Source organism: Rhinopithecus roxellana, chromosome 5 (assembly GCF_007565055.1).
Source record: "Rhinopithecus roxellana isolate Shanxi Qingling chromosome 5, ASM756505v1, whole genome shotgun sequence".
NCBI classification, from domain to species: Eukaryota; Metazoa; Chordata; class Mammalia; order Primates; family Cercopithecidae; genus Rhinopithecus; species Rhinopithecus roxellana.
Genome location: NC_044553.1, coordinates 85,286,050 through 85,304,616, shown reverse-complemented (window position 1 = coordinate 85,304,616; position 18,567 = coordinate 85,286,050).

Here is an 18,567-nt window from a genome sequence, read left to right as displayed (position 1 = left end):
CTTGAGCCTGGGAGGTCGAGGTTGCAGTGAGCCGAGATCATGCCCCTGCTCTCTAACCTGTGCGGCAGAGCAAGACCCTGTCTAAAAACAAGCAAATCCACAGTTTGTTTTTTGTTTTTGTTTTGAGATGGAATGGCGCGAACTCGGCTCACTGCAACCTCCGTCCCCCGGGTTCAAGCGATTATCCTGCCTCAGCCTTCTGAGTAGCTGGGATTACAGGCGTGCGCCACCACGCCCGGCTGATTTTTGGGTTTTTAGTAGAGACGGGGTTTCACCATGTTGGCCAGGTTGGTCTCGAACTCCTGACCTCAGGTGATCAGCCCACCTCGGCCTCCCAAAGTGCTGGGATTACAGGCGTGAGCCACCGCACCCAGCCCAAACCCACAGATTTAATCATGCTTTTGCTTGGCAAGACGATTTCTCTAAGCTGGAGTGAGACACAAGGAGAATCCACCGGTATTCATCCCACTTTTTTCCTGTGCCGGGTAGTTTGAGGTGCTAAGGATGCAGCAGTGAACGATGTTGATGACAGTCTCTGCCCTCAAGTAGCTTCCTTTCTAGTAGGAGACAATATGGAAATAAGAAAGTATTGTTGGCAATACTATGCTGACTGGCAGGGATTGACTTTACATAGGGCAGTCATGGGAAGTCTCTAAGAGGACACTGGAGTTACAAGGGCGAGGAACCAGAAAGGACTGAAGGAGCTCTGGAGGAGGAATTTGCCAGAAAGGAAGACCAGGAAAGACAAAACCCTCGAAGTTGGAACAAACTTGGCTTAATGAAATAATCAAAAGGCCAGAAAGGTTGACTTGTGAGGAAAACAGTTGGAAATTGGGGAGGTAGGTAGGGGTCAGATCCAAGAGGGTCTTGTAGGGTCTGGTACGGAGTTTGGATTTCACTGCCTGGGAGTTCTCTCTCCCAAATGACTGCTTGGACTGTAGTAGACAGGCAAGACCTGGCTGGGAATTAAGTAGGAGCGGGAGATGCAGATGGAATTGATAATAAAATTACTGAACTCGTGAGTAATAGTGGTGTATGGGTTCCATTTTTACTTCTGATGTGACCCAGGATTGGCTGTGTGGACTGTCAAAACACTGGTGATGGGCTGCACGTAGTGGCTCATGACTGTAATCTCAGCACTTTGGGAGGCTGAGGAGGGCAGATCACTTGGGTCAGGAGTTCAAGATCAGCCTAGCCAACATGGTGAAACCCCATCTCTACTAAAAATACAAAAAAATTAGCTGGGCATGGTGGAGCGTCCCTCCCCTAACAAATGGAGATTACAGTTTGACATGAGATTTGGGTAGGCATACAGAGCCAAACCACATCACCCCTTTTACTATTGCATATATCATGTGTTTTGTAATTTAAAAAGTGATATTTGCTTATTGTGGAAAATTTGAAAAATACAGAAAAGAAAAAAATGTAAACCACCCGTATTTCCATCACTCAGATGTAAGTACTGTTAATGTTTTGGGGAAGTCAGTAGTCCTGGAGTTCTTAACTTGGGCTCCATGGATAGAATCAGTGTGTCATTTTTAGTTTCATTAACTTCTAATTAAAATTTAACATTTCTTTTGATTATTAATATAGGCAACAAACTAGTATTAGAGTTTGTGATTTTTGTCACTGACAGAAATCACAGATATTTTCTTTTCACAATAATTGTTTCAAAATGTCATTTCTAGTCATTGCTACTTCAGAATTGCAGTAATTATTAAACGCATCACTAGCTATTATTATTTAATGTGTCAATAAAGAGAAACATCACTGTAACACGTTTTTAAAATATTTTGATAACCATATTTTAATATAGTTGATTTTCTTAGAAGTCCTATGTAGTTATACATTTTAAAGTATTATTATAATAAAGGGTCCATTTGTTTCACCAAACTTCCAGAGGGTCTACAATACAAAAGGTACCTGTACAGGCTAAGAAGTTTCTTTACTTTTTCTTTCTTCCTTTTTTTTCCTTTTTTTCTTTTTGAGACAAGGTCTTGCTCTGTCACCCAAAGTTGAGTGCTGCAGTGGTGCAGTCACGGCTCACTACAGTCTCAACTTCCTGGGCTCAAGAGATCCTCCCATCTCAGCCCCCCAAGTATCTAGGGCTATAGGCACACTTTACCACATCAGGCTAATTTTTGCATATTTTGTAGAGATGGCATCTCACTATGTTTCCCAGGCTATTTTCAAACTTCTGGGCTCAGTTGATCCTTCGGCCTCAGCCTCCCAAAGAGTTGTGATTACAGGAATGAGTCACCATGCCCAGCAGGCCAAGAAGTTTCACAATTTCACAAGAAGTTTCAAAAAAAGAAAAAGGCCAAATGTACTTAATTTAAAAAAAATTCAATTATTAGGAATAAATACTGTGGTAATATAAGATCTCTAAAATTCTTTTTCTTTTTAGAGAGAGGGTCTTGCTCTGTTACTCAGGCTGAAGTGTAGTGGTATAATCGTAACTCATTGTAACCTTGAATGCCTGGGTTCAAGCATTCCTCTTGCCTTGGCCTCCTAAAATGCTGGGATTGCAGGCATGAACCACTGTGCCCAGTCACTAAAATCCTTATTACTACTTTGTGGGTTTTCTTGTTTGTTTGTTTGTTTGTTTGAGATGGAGTTTTGCTCTTGTTGCCCAGGCTGGAGTGCAATGGCACAATTTCGGCTCACCACAACCTCCGCATCTCAGGTTCAAGCGATTCTCCTGCTGAGCTCAGCCTCCCAAGTAGCTGGGATTATAGGCATGCGCCACCATGCCCGGCTAATTTTCTGTTTTTAGTAGGGACAGGGTTTCTCCGTGTTGGTCTGGCTGGTCTCAAACTCCTGACCTCAGGTGATCTGCCCACCTCGACCTCTCAAAGTGCTGGGATTACAGGCGTGAGCCACCGCGCCTGGCCCTTGTTTTTTGTTCTTTTGAGACAGTCTCGCTCTGTAGCCTAGGCTGGAGTGCAGTAGCACAATCTCTACTCACTCCAACCTCCACCTCCTGGGTTCAAGCCATTCTTGTGCCTCAGCCTCCCACGTAGCTGGGATTACAGGCGCAAGGGTTTTAGCTTTCTTACTGGGATGGATAGGCAAAGGTATGTCTGTTCCACCTTTCAGAAGCGGAAGTCTCCTCATCTGTCCATTTAAGGAAATTTTTTTAATTGAGGTATATCCTCCAAGCAGTAAAACACAGTCTGTGACTTACTTTTCCATACTCTAATGGTGTCTTTTGATGAACAGAGGTTTTAATTTTCATAAAGTCCGATTTATCAATCTTGTCTTTTATGGCTAGTGTTGTACAATATTTGTCTGGTTTAGGAAGCTTTGCCTGTCTTGCCGGCATGGTGGCTCATGCCTGTAATCCCAGCACTTTGAGAGGCTGAGCAAGGAAGATCGTTTGAGCTCAGGAGTTTCAGACCATGCTGGGCAACAGAGCGAGACTCTGACTTTACCAAAAAAAAAAAAAAAAAGCTGCGCATGGTGGCACAGCTACTGGGTACTAGGGAGGCTCAGGCAGAAGGGCTGCTTGAGCCTAGGGGTTTGAGGCTACAGTAAGCTATGATCAAGTCACTGCATTCCAGCGTGGGTGACAGAGTAAGAGCCTGTGTCAAACACAAAAAAACAAAAAACAAAAAAACTTTGCCTACATTTCTTTTCCTAGAAGCGTAATTATTTTACCTTACATATTTAAGTCAATGATCCATTTTGAACTAATTTTTGTTTGTAGAAGTTAAGGGTAATTTTTCTTCCCAGCATCATGTGTTGAAAAGACTACCCTTTCCCCCCAATTGTGATGGTGCCTTTGTTGTAAATAGGCGACCACATATTTGTCGGTCTATTTCCACACTATTATGTTCTGTTGTTCTATTTTGTCTTCCCTTACGCTAATAGCAACCTGTCTCAATTACTGTAGCTCTACAGTAGGTCTTGATTTCTCATTCTGTTAAGTCTTTCCATTTTGTACCTTTTCTTCAAAATTGTGTTGGCTATTATAGGGTTTCTGTATTTTCACCAAAAATTTTGCTTGGATTGTACTGAATCTATTAGTCAATTTAAGGGAGAATTGACATCTTAACTATGCCACATGTTCCAATCCATGAACCTGGCATCTCTCCATTTATTGAAGTCTTCTCTAATTTCTTTTAGCAATGCTTAACAATTATTTGCACATCTTTCATTAGACTTCATTTGTAGGTATTTGATGTTTTCTGATAGTCTTATAAATGATGTACATTAAAAATTGTATTACCTCTCCCTTTTTATTTATGTATTTTTAGAGACAGCATCTCACTCTGTTACCCAGGCTAGAGTCCATTGGCACAAATATCAGCTCACTATACCTTCAAATTCCTGGGCTCAAAGTATTCTCCCACCTTGGCCTCCCAAAGTGCTGGGCTTACAGACATGAGCCATTGTGCCCAGCTTTGCCACTCTGTTTTTAGTAAGGTATGTTTGGTATTTACCTAACATCAAATTGAAATTTTATAAAACAAAATACATCCATAATCCTGCCACCTAAGTATTTCTTCTTTACAAAAGCTCCTATGTCATATAAAATTTATATTGAATACATTTATATGCTTCTCTCATATTAATTTTTTTTTATACATAGTCTCGCTGTGTTACCCAGGCTGGAGTGCAGTGGCGCAATCTTGGCTCACTGCAACCTCCACCTCCTGGGCTCAAGCAATCCTCCTGCCTCAGCCTCCCCAGTAGTTGGGCCTACAGGTGCGCACCACCATGTCAGGCTAATTTTTGCATTTTTTTTTTTTTTTGAGACAGAGTCTCGCTCTGTCACCTGGGCTGGAGTGCAGTGGCCGGATCTCAGCTCACTGCAAGCTCCGCCTCCCGGGTTTACACCATTCTGCCTCAGCCTCCCGAGTAGCTGGGACTACAGGCGCCCGCCACCTCGCCCGGCTAGTTTTTTGTATTTTTTAGTAGAGACGGGGTTTCACCGTGTTAGCCAGGATAGTCTCGATCTCCTGACCTCGTGATCCGCCCGTCTTGGCCTCCCAAAGTGTTGGGATTACAGGCTTGAGCCACCTGCGCCAGGCCATCAAATTTTTGTATTTTTAATAGAGGCAAGGTTTCTCTATGTTACCCAGGCCAGTCTCAAGCAACCTGCCTGCCTCGGCCTCCTAAAGTGCTGGGATTGCAGGTGTCAGCCACTGTACCTAGCTGATTAATATGTTTTCTTGTATGCTTTTTCTCGTGTTGATGTGTGCTTTGTTGTCAGCCATTAACCTGGCAATGGAAAGAAAAAATACTTATTTTTCCCCGACATTAATCTACCATAGTTTGCTTACTGTCACCCTGTTGTTCTCATAGCCAGGGTAAATGGCTAGTAATTGTTACAAGTAAGGAAGAATGACAGTGGGAAAAAAATAGAAGAAAGGAAACATAGAAAGAAATCTATTGGCAGAATCTGATATAGTGCAGAAAGTAGTTTTTTTTGTTTGTTTGTTTGTTTGTTTTCCATGAAGTCACATCTCCATCTTGTGGCTTTCTAAAACAGTAGAGCTTAGTATTTTCAACTTTAGGAACACACCTGGCTTTTATGTGGACTGTTTCTCTTCCCTTGTAATATCAGGATACTTTTTGTTCTTGTGCACTAAAGGTTTTCGAATGTACTTAAACCAAGCTTGTGAGAAAGTTTAGATAAAAGATGCATCTAATTTGATGGGCATAGGTTTTACAAATAGGTTCAATTAGACTATAACACCTTCAGCTCAGTTTCATGATTTTGATCAAGCCACAACTGTGTAGGCTTGGAAATAAGTTACCTTTATGTAACTATTTTTTAATGAAGATTTCAAAGGAAAGGTACCCTGGTTTTTGTTGTTTTTTTGTTGTTGTTGTTTTTGAGATGGAGTTTCGCTCTTGTTGCTCAGGCTGGAGTGCAGTGGTGCGATCTCGGCTCACTGCAACCTCCGCCTTCCGGTTTCAAGCGATTCTCCTGCCTCAGCCTCCCGAGTAGCTGGGACTACAGGCACACGCCACCACACCCCGCTAATTTGTTGTATTTTTTGGTAGAGACGGAGGTTTCACCATCTTTGCCAGGATGGTCTCGATCTCTTGACCTCGTGATCTGCCCACCTCGGCCTCCCAAAGTGCTGGGATTACAGACAGGCGTGAGCCACCCTGCCTGGCCAAGAGCTCTGAGTTTTAAAAAGCCTGATATATTGAAAGTGTGGGCGGTAAACCAGCAGCAGTGGCTCGGTGCTTGTTCAAAATGCAGATTCTTGGGTCTCACACCAAACCTATAGACTCAATCTGAGTTTTAGCAAAATTCTCAGGTGATACTCTTAGACATTAAAATTTGAGAAGTACTGAAAGATGTAACTCTCAATACTGGATTCTCTACCCTGCTGCATAGTACAATCAGCTGGGGAGCTCTTAAAAACTACTACACCTGGGTCCATCCCAGGTAATTAAATCAGAATGGGCAGTGAGGGAAGGAGAACATGAACATGAGTTTTGTTTGTTTTTGTTTTTGTTTTTTTGAGACGGAGTCTCACTCTGTCACCAGGCTGGAGTGCAGTGGCACGATATCAGCTCACTGCAACCTCCGCCTCCCAGGTTCCAGAGATTCTCCTACCTCAGCCTCCCAAGAAGCCAGGACTACAGGCGCCCGCCACCAGGGCCAGCTAATGTTTGTATTTTTAGTGGAGACGGAGTTTCACCATGTTGGCCAGGATAGTCTTAATCTTTTGACCTCGTGATCCACCCACCTCTGCCTCCCAAAGTGCTGGAATTACAGGCGTGAGCCACCACGCCCGACCTGGACGTGAGTATTTTTAAAAAGCTCCCAAGTTATTTTTAGGGAGCGGCCAGAGTTAAGCACTCTTGGGAGGAAATCTTTCCCTCTACCATCCTAGGCTCTAATGTTAGAGGCCTGTGAATTAACTGACAATAGACTTTAATAGGAGAAAATGTTACTTTACCTACTGGGGTGTTGCGTAGTACAATGTAACTCTGAATAGTCAGAGATAAAGGTATCCAGTAGGGCCTTTGTATTTCTCGATTCTGCATCCATGAATTCAACCAACCAAGGGTGGAAAATATTCAGAGAGCTGGTTTGGTGGCTCACACCTGTAATCTCAGCACTTTGGGAGGCTGAGACAGGAGGATTGCTTGAGCCCAGGAGTTTGAGACCAGCCTGGGCAACAAAGTGAAACCCCTGTCTCTACAAAAAATCAAAAAGTTAGCTGGGTGTTGTGGCACGTGCCTACTGTCCCAGCTACACGGAAGGCTGAGGCAGCAGGATCCCTTGAGCCCAGGATGACAAGACTGCAGTGAGCCATGTTCATGCCAATGCACTCCAGCCTGGGTGAGACCCTGTGTCGAAAAAAAAAGAAAAAGAGGAAAAAAAATGTCTGTACTGAACTTGCGTAGACTTTTTTCTTGCCATCATTCCCTGAACAATACAGGATAATGGCTATTTACATATAATGTACATTGTATTAGGTATAAGAAGTAGACTAGAGATGATTTAAAGTATACAGGAGGATTGCATAGGCTATATGCAAACACGATGCCATTTTATATTGGGAACTTAAGCGTCTGTAGATTTTGGTATCTGAGGGAGGTCCTGGAACCAATCCCCAACTAATATAGAGGGACAACTGTATATACCACCTTAAACAAAAGGAGGGAGGTTTAGGGCTTCAATGAGAATGTATGGAAGGTTCTATTGGGTTTTTTGATACCGAATGACGCTGAATTAGGACTTTCTGGTGCTAAGTCTCAGTCTTTTCCCAATCAGGAAACTTCCTCACAGGAAACCTCAGAAATTTATTTGTCACAGTCCTGGAGGCTGGGAAGTCCAGGATCATGTTGCCTGCAGATTTGGTGTCTGGTGATAGCCCGTTTCACAGATGACACATTCTTGCTGTGTCCTCACATGATACAAGGGGCAAGGCAGCTCTCTGGGCACTTTTTTACAAGAGCACGGAATAGAAAACAACAAAACAAAACACAAAGTTTCATTCTCCTGTTGTTTCTTACAACACAGAAAACTTCTGTGACCAAGTGTGTGGGGGGGTTTTCCCCATACACCAAGCAAGCAATTCTGACACTGTCCACTTGGAAGTCACGTCAGATCCTACAGAACTTGTCAACAGCTCAGTCCCACAAAAGCGACCCCAACTTGAGACATCAATCGCAAGCCCAAGCTTCTGGAACTTCCCACCAACCAGCTATTAATTGGCATTCCCACAACGCTCCTTTTGGGTTCAGTTAATTTCCTATAAACTCTGTCTTTGCTGCAACTCCTGCTGTTCTCAGTGGTTTTTTTCAGGGCAGCAGGCAAGAAGAACCGGTCAGGCTGTGACACCTGTGCCACTGCTCATGAAGGCTCACAGAACTCAGGGAAACACTTATGCTTACTGGTTTATTATAATGCATATTTTAAAGGATACAAATGAATAGCCAGATGAAGAGATACATAGAGGGAGGTCTGGGAAGGTCCTGAGCTCAGACGCTTTTGTCCCATGGAGTTGGGGTGCACTGCCTTCCCTGTACCCCATATGTAGATGTCCGCGAACTCAGTCCTTTTGGGTTTATATATGAAGGCTTCATTGTGTAGGTCTGATTGATTAAATCACTGGTCATTGGTGGCCAACTCAACCTTCAGCCCCTCTTCCCCTTCCTGTAGGTGTGTGTGTGTTGGGGGCGGGGCAGGGGTATGAATTTCAAGCCCCTCAGCACATGGTTGCTTCTCCTGGTAACCAGCCCCTAATCCTGTGGTTACCTAGGGACTTTACAAAACTCACCGCCTTAACATAAATTTAGGTGTGGTTGAAAGGGGCTCATTATAAATAACAAGAGCCTTTCACATTTATTGCTGTAGAGTTGTTTCAGGAACCAAAGACAAAAGGCCAAATATTTTAACAAAACATATTCTTGAGGAGGAAAAGGGGAAGGGGATGGGGATCCGCTAGGGGCTGGCACTAACGGGACTGGTAGCTCCAGCTTTCAGAGTAGAGGAGTTTCTTGGCCCTGGAGAAAGGGCGAGTCCCAACAAGGCCCCTGGAAGCACTGTGAGATTGAGGGGGACAGGCTTCCCTAGTGAGCCAGGTCCCTTCCTTTCGACCTTGGGAGGGATGAAGGGAATGAGGGGAGGAGAAGGGCCAACGGAGAAGGCAGAATGGCTAGTCAAGGGCCGCTTGGGTGCCGCTTTTCCCCAGGGCTGCCTCCACTCCTGTGGTTGCTTCAAGGGTTGCCAGCCGGGGGCAGAGGCGCCAGCCTATGGTCCAGCACCATGCTGTTGAATGGCTATTCAAGGATCCACATTCCCTGAGAAACCACCTTTGCAGAATTTTAAGTAATGAAATATAACATGACTGACCCCATTTTGCTTCTAGTCTTGCAAGCTAAATTGTTTTGGGGTTTTTGTTGTTGTTTTGTTTTTGTCTTTGTTTTTGTATATTCTAATACAGAGACCAAGATAACTATAAGAGGAATTTAGTTTATAGCTAAACTTTGAGGCAAGGAGAACTGACCCCCCTCCTTGTTTGGAGATTGAAGCCACATTCATATGACATGGTTACAATTATGGTGGGGGTTTGAACTTTGCTGAAGAATTGTGGTAGGGGCTTGAACATAGTTAAAGAATGAGCTGCTATTGCTCCCTCTGTTTTCTGTAAGTTGCTTACTGCCCCAAAGTCACATAATGGGGGTCTCAATATTGATAACTTCCTCAACTACTCCTATAGATGACCTCACTATTGTGAAACCTAAAGACCTGGCCTTGGAGATCCTTATCAGGTTTAGCATTTCGGTAGATCAAGAGAGGCCGCCTGGTCCTGAGACCACCCACACTTCCTGGGAACTGACTCAGCTGTGCAAAGACAGTTTTAGAGGCCCCTGTGATTCTATCCCCAACCAATCAATTGTTTCAGTTCCCCAGCTCCCTGCCTCCCAAAGTACCCTGAAAAAACCCTAGCCTCCAAATTCTTGGAGAGACGGATTTGAGAAATTTCTCCCTGTTCTCCTCACTTGGCTTGACCCTGAAATTATTAAACTCTTTCTTTGCCACAACTTCTGCTGTTCTCAATGATTTTTTTGCAGGGCAGCAGGCAAGAAGAACCCATCAGACTGTGATACCTGTGCCACTTGCTCATGAAGGGCCACCAGCTGCTGGAGCCGTACCTGATGGTGAGTGTGGACGAGGTGAATGTGGTCCACACCAGCACCAATGGAGGACCAACAAACCCATGTACAATGAGGAGCTGTACACTAATGCCACTGATGGCAGCCATCGTCCATGAGATGCCCCGGGCTATGACCACTTCATGTAAACATGTACCCTGTAACTATTTATTTATTTATTTATTGAGATGGAGTTTCACACTGTCGCCCAGGCTGGAGTGCAGTGGTGCCATCTTGGCTCATTGCAACCTCCACCTCCCAGCCAGGTTCAAGTGATTCTCCAGCCTCAGCCTCGCAAGTAGCTGGGACTACAGGCATGCGCCACCACATCTGGCTAATTTTTTTTTTTTTTTTTTTTTTTTTTTAAGTAGAGATGGGGGTTTCACCATATTGGCCAGGCTGGTCTCGAACTCCTGAGCTCAGGTGATCCGCCTGCCTCAGCCTCCCAAAGTACTGGGAATACAGGCGTGAGCCACCGTGCCTGGCCACATGTACCCTGTAATTCTATCACTGGTAAACTGAGTTCTTTCCCTACTTTGTGTTAGTTGCAAAGAAAGAACAACCAATTGGAAAAACAAAAGGCAAGCAGGTTTTATTTCTGGCCATGAATAGAGAGCTCTTGCTCTAAAGCAATGTTCTCCAACCTTTTTGACAGCAGGAACCAGTTTCATGGAAGACAATTTTTCCACAGACCAGGGTGCGGGGGATGGTTTTGGGATGATTTAAGTGCATTACATTTATTGTGCACTTTATTGCTTTTATTATTACATTGCAATATATAATGAAATAATTATACAACTCACCATAATGTAGAATCAGTGGGAGCCCTGAGCTTGTTTTCCTGCAACTAAATGGTCCCATCTGTGGGTGATGGGACAGTAACAGATCATCAGGCATTAAATTCTCATAAGGAGTGTGCAACCTAGATCCCTCACATGCATAGTTCACAATAGGGTCCACGCTCCCAGGAGAATCTAATGCCGCTGCTGATCTGACAGGACGCGGAGCTCAGGCAGTAATGCCAGCAATGGGGAGTGGCTGTAAATACAGATGAAGCTTCACTCGCTTGCTTGCCCACCTGCTACTCACCTCCTGCTGTGCAACTTGGTTCCTAACAGGCCACAGGCCAGTACCAGTCAATGGCCCGGGGGTTGGGTACCTCTGCTCTAAAGACACCTTCTCCCAGAGCCATGGGAAATTGGGGAATTTTATGGAGTTAGATGTGGGAAGGGGAGGTATGTAAACATGTGCTGGGAGCCCAAGATCATAAACATGCATCTTTATACAATGCATGTTCAGAAAATGGTGGGGATTTTCTTCTATGGGTGGGATTTTGATATTATAATGATATCTTAATGATCTAAAGGTAACAAGGAGCTTCCAGTTCCGGTTGGCACCAGTTTTGCACCAGCCTTATCTTCCTCTGGTAATTGATGAAGGGTTCTGAAGCTCCTGTGGCTTCTCGGGCCATCTGGAGTTCTTTTAAGCAAAGTACCTTCAGATAAAAAGACTAGAAAAACACTGTTAAGGAAAAAAAAAAATGAGCTTTCACAGCTGTTTATGGTTTAAGAAAATAGGCTGGGTGCGGTGGTTCACACCTGTAATCACAGCATTTTGGGAGGCCCAGGCAGGCAGATCACTGGAGGCCAGGAGTTCAAGACCAGCCTGGCCAGTGTGGTGAGACCACCCCCTCCACCATCTTACTAAAAACACATACAAAAAATTAGCCAGCCGTGGTGGCGTGCACCTGTAATCTCAGCTACTCGGGAGGCTGAGGCACAAGAATCTCTTGAACCCAGGAGGTGGAGGTTACAGGGAGCCGAGATCGCACCACTGCACGCCTGGGTAACAGAGGGAGACTCTGTCTCAAAAAAGAAAGAAAATAATGAGCTTTCCCAGCTATATTTCTAGGGCTGCCCTGGTAACAATTCCAGTGTGGACTAAAAGGAAGAAGCTGAGGCAAAATTAATATAACTAGAGAATTTATTTGGACCAAGCTTGAGGATTGCAATACAGGAGCACAGATTCAAAAGATTGCTCTGAGCTTTTTTTTTTTTCTTTTCACTGGGAGCGGCTGTGCACGGCCAGCATGGCCAACACGTTGAACACCTTACAAGGCTTGGTGAATCTGCAGCCAGAGGGGAAAGTATCTGTGGTCATAACCCTGATAGGGCAGGACATGGTGGCTCAAGCCTGTAATCCCAGGTACTTACGAGGCTGAGGTGAGAGGATTATCTGAGACCAGGAGTTCGAGACCAGCCTGAGCAACATGGTGAGATCCTGTCTCTAAAATAAAAATTAGCCAGGAGTGGTGGTGCACGCTTGTGGTTCCAGCTACTTGGAAGGCTGAGGTGGAGGATTTCTTGAGCCAGGAGTTCAAGGCTGCAGTGAGCTATGATCGTACCACTGCACTCCAGCTTGAGTGACAGAATGAGACCCTGTCTCCAAACCCAACCCCTCCCCACCAATAAAACAGATCAATGGAAACAAGATTATTCTCACATACCTGAGGCAGCCCACCTACTGCTCTTACTGCAGGAAGTTTATCTGGGGAGTATTTGGGAAACAGGGTTATCAATGCCAGGTGTGCACCTGTGTTGCCCATAAACACTGCCATCATGTAACCATTACAGTCTGTATTTGCCAAAACAATATTAACCAAGAAGATTCAAAGACTGCCAAACAGAGGTTCAGAATCAACATCTCACACAAGTTCAGCATCCACAACTACAAATCACTACCACTTTTCAATCACTGTGGTGCCCTGCTTTTGGGGGATAATGGGTCTTCATTTCTGAAGGCTCTAGTGTCATGTAAAACTTTGATGAAATAAGTTTGTTACAATTTTCTTTTGGTTTTGTTTTGTTTTCTTTTTTTTTTTTTTTTGAGACAGAGTCTCGCTTTGCTGCCCAGGCTGGAGTGCAGTGGCCAGATCTCAGCTCACTGCAAGCTCCGCCTCCCGGGTTTACGCCATTCTCCTGCCTCAGCCTCCCGAGTAGCTGGGACTACAGGCGCTGCCACCTCGCCCAGCTAGTTTTTTGTATTTTTAGTAGAGACGGGTTTTCACCGTGTTAGCCAGGATGGTCTCGATCTCCTGACCTCGTGATCCGCCCGTCTTGGCCTCCCAAAGTGCTGGGATTACAGGCTTGAGCCACCGCGCCGGGCCTTTTTTTTTTTTTTTTGTATTTTTTAGTAGAGACGGGGTTTCACCGTGTTCACCAGGATGGTCTGGATCTCCTGACCTCGTGATCTGCCCGTCTCGGCCTCCCAAAGTGCTGGGATTACAGGCTTGAGCCACTGCGCCTGGCCTGTTTTCTTTTTTTGAGACAGGGTCTCACTCTGTCACCCAGGCTAGAGTGCAGTGGCATGATCACAGTTCACTGCAGCCTCGACCTCTTGGGCTCAAGTGATCCTTCTGGCTCCTGTTTCCTGAGTAGCTGGGTCTACAGGTGTACACCACCACACCCAGCTAATTTTGTTTATTTTTTTGTAGAGACAGGGTCTTGTTATGTTGTCCAGGCTGGTCCTGAATTCCTGGGCTCAAGCAATCTTCCTGCCTTGGCCTCCCGAAGTGCTAGCATTATAGGCGTGAGCCACTGCACCTGGTTCTTTTCTCTTGTTAATCTGTCGTTTGCTATAGGAGTGGTGGCTGTTCCTTACGATGGATGAGGAAAGTTATCACACTTTTCTGCCACTACACTGCCTTTGAGAACTTGCAGTTTACCCTTCTGTGAGTCCCCTTGGATTTGCAGTAAACAATGGTGTGCTACAGCCTGCTCTTAGCAGCTTGCAATTTTTAGAATTTTGTGAGCCAGTTGTCAAACACAACCGTATGGTGGCTCATGCCTGTAATCTCAGCTTTGGGAGGCTGAGGCAAGGAGGATCGCTTGAGCCCACGAGTTTAAGACCAGTCTAGGCAGCATAATGAGAACCCCATCTCTCCAAAAAAAAAAAAAAAGAAAGAAATTAGCTGGGTATGGTGGCATGCACCTGTAGTCCCAGCTACTCAGGAGGCTGAGGTGGGAGGATTGCGTGAATCCAGGAGGTCAAGGTTGCTGTGAGCTGTGATTGTGCCACTGTACTCCAGCCTGTAATAATTTAACTACATAAATTATATTAAAACCAAAGATAATATAGACTCCAGACTTATCACTGCCTAATTATTTTACTATGTCTTCCTATTATTTATGTCCTTGAGTTTCTTTGTGTTGATTGTATCTGTGTGGTAGAAATATTGTATAATGAGCACCTCTTCCCAACTCCATGTTCAGTGACATCACAATGGGAGCTCATAAATAAGAAGTATTTACACCACAGAAATCAGCAAACCTGACAATTGCATCTTACTTATTCCTACTCCCTCACAGTTCCCCACCCCACAACTCCCAGCAACCTATTAAGGGATAGAGTGTGTGTTGGCAGCCACGCAATTAAAGGAAAGAGGCCAAATCTCTAGATTTTCCTACAGAGGAAGAAGAAAAATGGAGCAAACTGGTTTGAACCTGAGGTGGGATCCTAGAGCGATGCACTAACAGGGTACAAGTTTTAAAGTAAATTTTAAAAATGTAACTCATTCTTTATGACTTTAGAATTTTATTTTTAAAAACATTCTTAAATGCCTGTTTTGAAAATAAAAGCTGGTATTCATTTTGAACTTTGGGGTTTATTTTTTGTTTTGCTTTGAGTTTCTGTTTTATGAACTTTGGGGTTTTAAAAATGAATTATAAGCAGTACATTGAGCTCCATAAAGACAGTGCTGGGGCAAGTGAGAGCCAGATGGGCACTGAGCGACTCTGTGCCTCGCTGAGGAAAAATGACTAAACATGGGCAAAGGAGATCTTAAGAAGCCAAGAGGCAAAATGCCATCATATGTGTTTTGTGTGCAAACTTGTCCGGAGGAGCATAAGAAGAAGCACCTAGATGCTTCAGTCGACTTCTCAGAGTTTTCTAAGAAGTGCTCAGAGAGGTGGAAGACCATGTCTGCTAAAGAGAAAGGACAATTTGAAGCTATGGCAAGGGCGGACAAGGCCCGCTATGAAAGAGAAATTAAAACATATATCCCGCCGGGCGCGGTGGCTCACGCCTGTAATCTCAGCACTTTGGGAGGCCGAGGTGGGCGGATCACGAGGTCAGGAGATCGAGACCATCCTGGCTAACACGGTGAAACTCCGTCTCTACTAAAAAGACAAAAAAATTAGCCAGGCGTGGCGGGCGCCTGTAGTCCCAGCTACTTGGTAGGCTGAGGCAGGAGAAAGGCGTGAATCCGGGAGGCGGAGCTTGCAGCCAGCCGAGGTGGCACCACTGCACTCCAGCCTGGGCGACAGAGCAAGACTCTGTCTCAAAAAAAAAAATATATATATATATATCCCTCCTAAAGGGGAGACAAAAAAAAGTTCAAGGATCCCAATGCACCCAAGAGGTCTCCTTCAGCCTTTTTCTTGTTCTGTTCTGCATATGGCCCAAAAAAAGATTTGGATTTTTATTTGAATATTTGCATATACATAATGAGGTATCATAGGATGGGATGCAACTTTAAACATGAAACTTACTTATGTTCATATACACCTTATACACATATCCTGAAGGTGATTTTATAAAATATTTTAAATAATTTTGTTCATGAAACAAAGTTTTGCCTGCATTGTTTCTATTTTTATTTTTATTTATTTATCTTTTGAGACAGAGTCCTCACTCTGTCACCCAGGCTGAAGTGCAGTGGTGCTATCTTGGCTCACTGCAACATCTACCTCCCTGGTTCAAACAATTGACCTGCTTCAGGCTCCCAAGTAGCTGGGATTACAGGCACATGCCACCACGCCTGGCTAATTTTATTGTGTTTTTAGTAGAGATGGGGTTTCACCATGTTGGCCAGACTGGTCTCGAACTCCTGACCTCAAGCAATCCACCTACCTCGGCCTCCCAAAGTGCTGGGATTACAGGTGTAAGCCACCACGCCAGGTCTTGTTTTTATTTTCTTTAGAGACAGGGTCTGGCTCTGTCACCCAGGCTGCAGTGCAATGATGCAATCATGGCTCATAGGCATGAGCCACTGCACGCAGCCTTTTTTTTTCTTTTCTGTTTTTCTTTCTTTTTTTCTTTTCTTTCTTTCTTTCTTTCTTTCTTTCTTTTTTTTTAAGACTAGTCAAGTGCAGTAGTGAGAAGGGGAGAAAAAATAGAACAAGGTTTTCCATCTGTAACTGACTGTGAACAATTAAGGTAACTCACTACCTTCAGACCAAACTGACTGCATTTTGACTGGGACTGGTCACATGAGGTCCAGTATGGGATTTTCCACTTGTGTCATCATGTAGGTGCTGAAAATTTGGATTGGGATTTTAGATTTTTGGATTAAGAATGCTCAACCTGTATAACAATCTCCTGTTCACTTTCCCAGTACATAATAAAGTGGAACTAGTAATTTATCTCTGACTAAACTATAGGTTGTGGAAAACCACTGAAAATGACATGCAGGATTAAAGTAGCACTTTGGAAAGGTCAGGCTGGTGATCCAGAGTAAATGCTCAAAAAGCAAGAGGCTTTTGGTTTTTGTTGTTGTTCGTTCGTTTTTGAGACGGAGTTTCGCTCTTATTGCCCAGGCTGGAGTGCAATGGCAGAATCTCAGCTCACCGCAACCTCTGCCTCCCAGGTTCAAGCGATTCTCCTGCCTCAGCCTCCTGAGTAGTTGGGATTACAGGCACCTGCCACCACGTCCAGCTTTTTGTATTTTTAGTAGAGACGGGTTTCTCCATGCTAGCCAGGCTGGTCTCAAACCCCTGACCTCAGGTGATCCACCTGCCTTGGCCTCCCAAAGTGCTGGGATTACAGGCATGAGCCACCTCACCCAGTGGAAGCAAGAGGTTTTTGCAGTAGCACAGGAAGCCCTGAGGCAACCTGTGCCAGTATCAACTTCAGAAAACATAGTAAAGGGGAAAAAATTGAATGTGGTGATGGGCAAGAAATACAAAAGTATCAACATAATTTCAGTGAACTGAACAAGTATGACGCATCTGTGACTGAATCCCTGACCACGCCCCCTCCCATTCCTGGAGGGCTTGTTAAAACATAGGTTACTAGTGCCTCGACTTCCTGGGCTCAAGAAATCCTCCCACTTTAGCCTCCCGAGTAGCTGGGGCCATAGGCACATGCCACGACACTCAGCTTTTTTTTTTTTTTTTTAATCTCTGGTACAGTCAGCATCTCACTATGCTGCCCAGGCTGGTCTCAAACTCCTGGGCTCAGGAGATCCTCTGTCTTGGCCTTCCAAAGTGCTCGAATTACAGAGGTGAGTCACCGTGTGCAGCCGGTTTCTTCTTGATGCTGTATCCAGGTGATGCTGATGCTGCTGGTCTGGGACCACACTTTCAGAACCACTGACTTACAGCAGTTATTTTGCAAAGGCCTCAAAGACAGCATTGTTAAACCAGCAGGGGGACACAGTACACAACAGAGCCTCTAAAAATAAAGTGCCTTAAGGTACTAAAGCTCCTTTGGAGTTATGGTGTTGCCATGCAGACCTCTGAACTATTTTGGAAAGCAGTGTGTAAATTGACATCAGGTGTTTATGTAAAAAATTAATTTGGTAGAAATAATGTCTAGATTCGTGCATGCCATGGTGTGTTGGTTAAGAACTTGGAATGTGGAGTCAGCTCTGCCACTTACAAGCTATGTGGCTCTGGGAAAATTACTTATGCCTTTGATCTTGTCTTCTTTGCTTTAAAAAGTAACCTGTGGTATAGAATTGGAGGGGTAAAGTTCTTGGAATGCTGAGTATTATTAAATTATTAGTTGTTAAAACTCTTAAGTAGTTACTTAGTACTTTCAGCTCTTTAGCCTACCCCAAACTTAGAAATAGTCTAAATACGTTGCTATATTTGCTTTTTAATAACCAGCGCTCCCGTTATTCAGGTAAAGAATTAAAAACATTTAGAAGGTAATTGCTTTGTAAATCCTAACCTCTTTCATTCAAAATACCTAAGGTAGATGGCTCTTTACAAACGTGCCTGGCTCGGAGAGCTCTCATCTATATTATATCTCCGAATCTAAATTTCACTGATGCACAAAGTCTAAGAGTGTTTCCTGGGCTTTGAGCTTTGAGACAGAACGAAGAAGATGGATGCTGGTTTTGACTAGGCAGGGCACTCACGTGGGGTCTGGTCAGACCAGACCCAACCGAGCCAGCCCATCGTCAGCATCAGCCAGGCGTGAAGATTCGTGTTGATTCCTGCTTTCCGCCAAGTTCAGGAACCTGGCAGGGGCCGGCCGCCTCCCGCGAAGGGACACCCCTGTTAGTGACCGCTCTTACTGGCCAGACCTGGATATTGGCCTTCTGGCATCAGAGGCAGGGGCATGTCCCTGGCCGGAGAGCCCAGGCCAGCGTGGGGTGACGTCATCGAAGGCATGTCCCAGCCCTGCAGAGCGGTGGGCGGGGCCTGC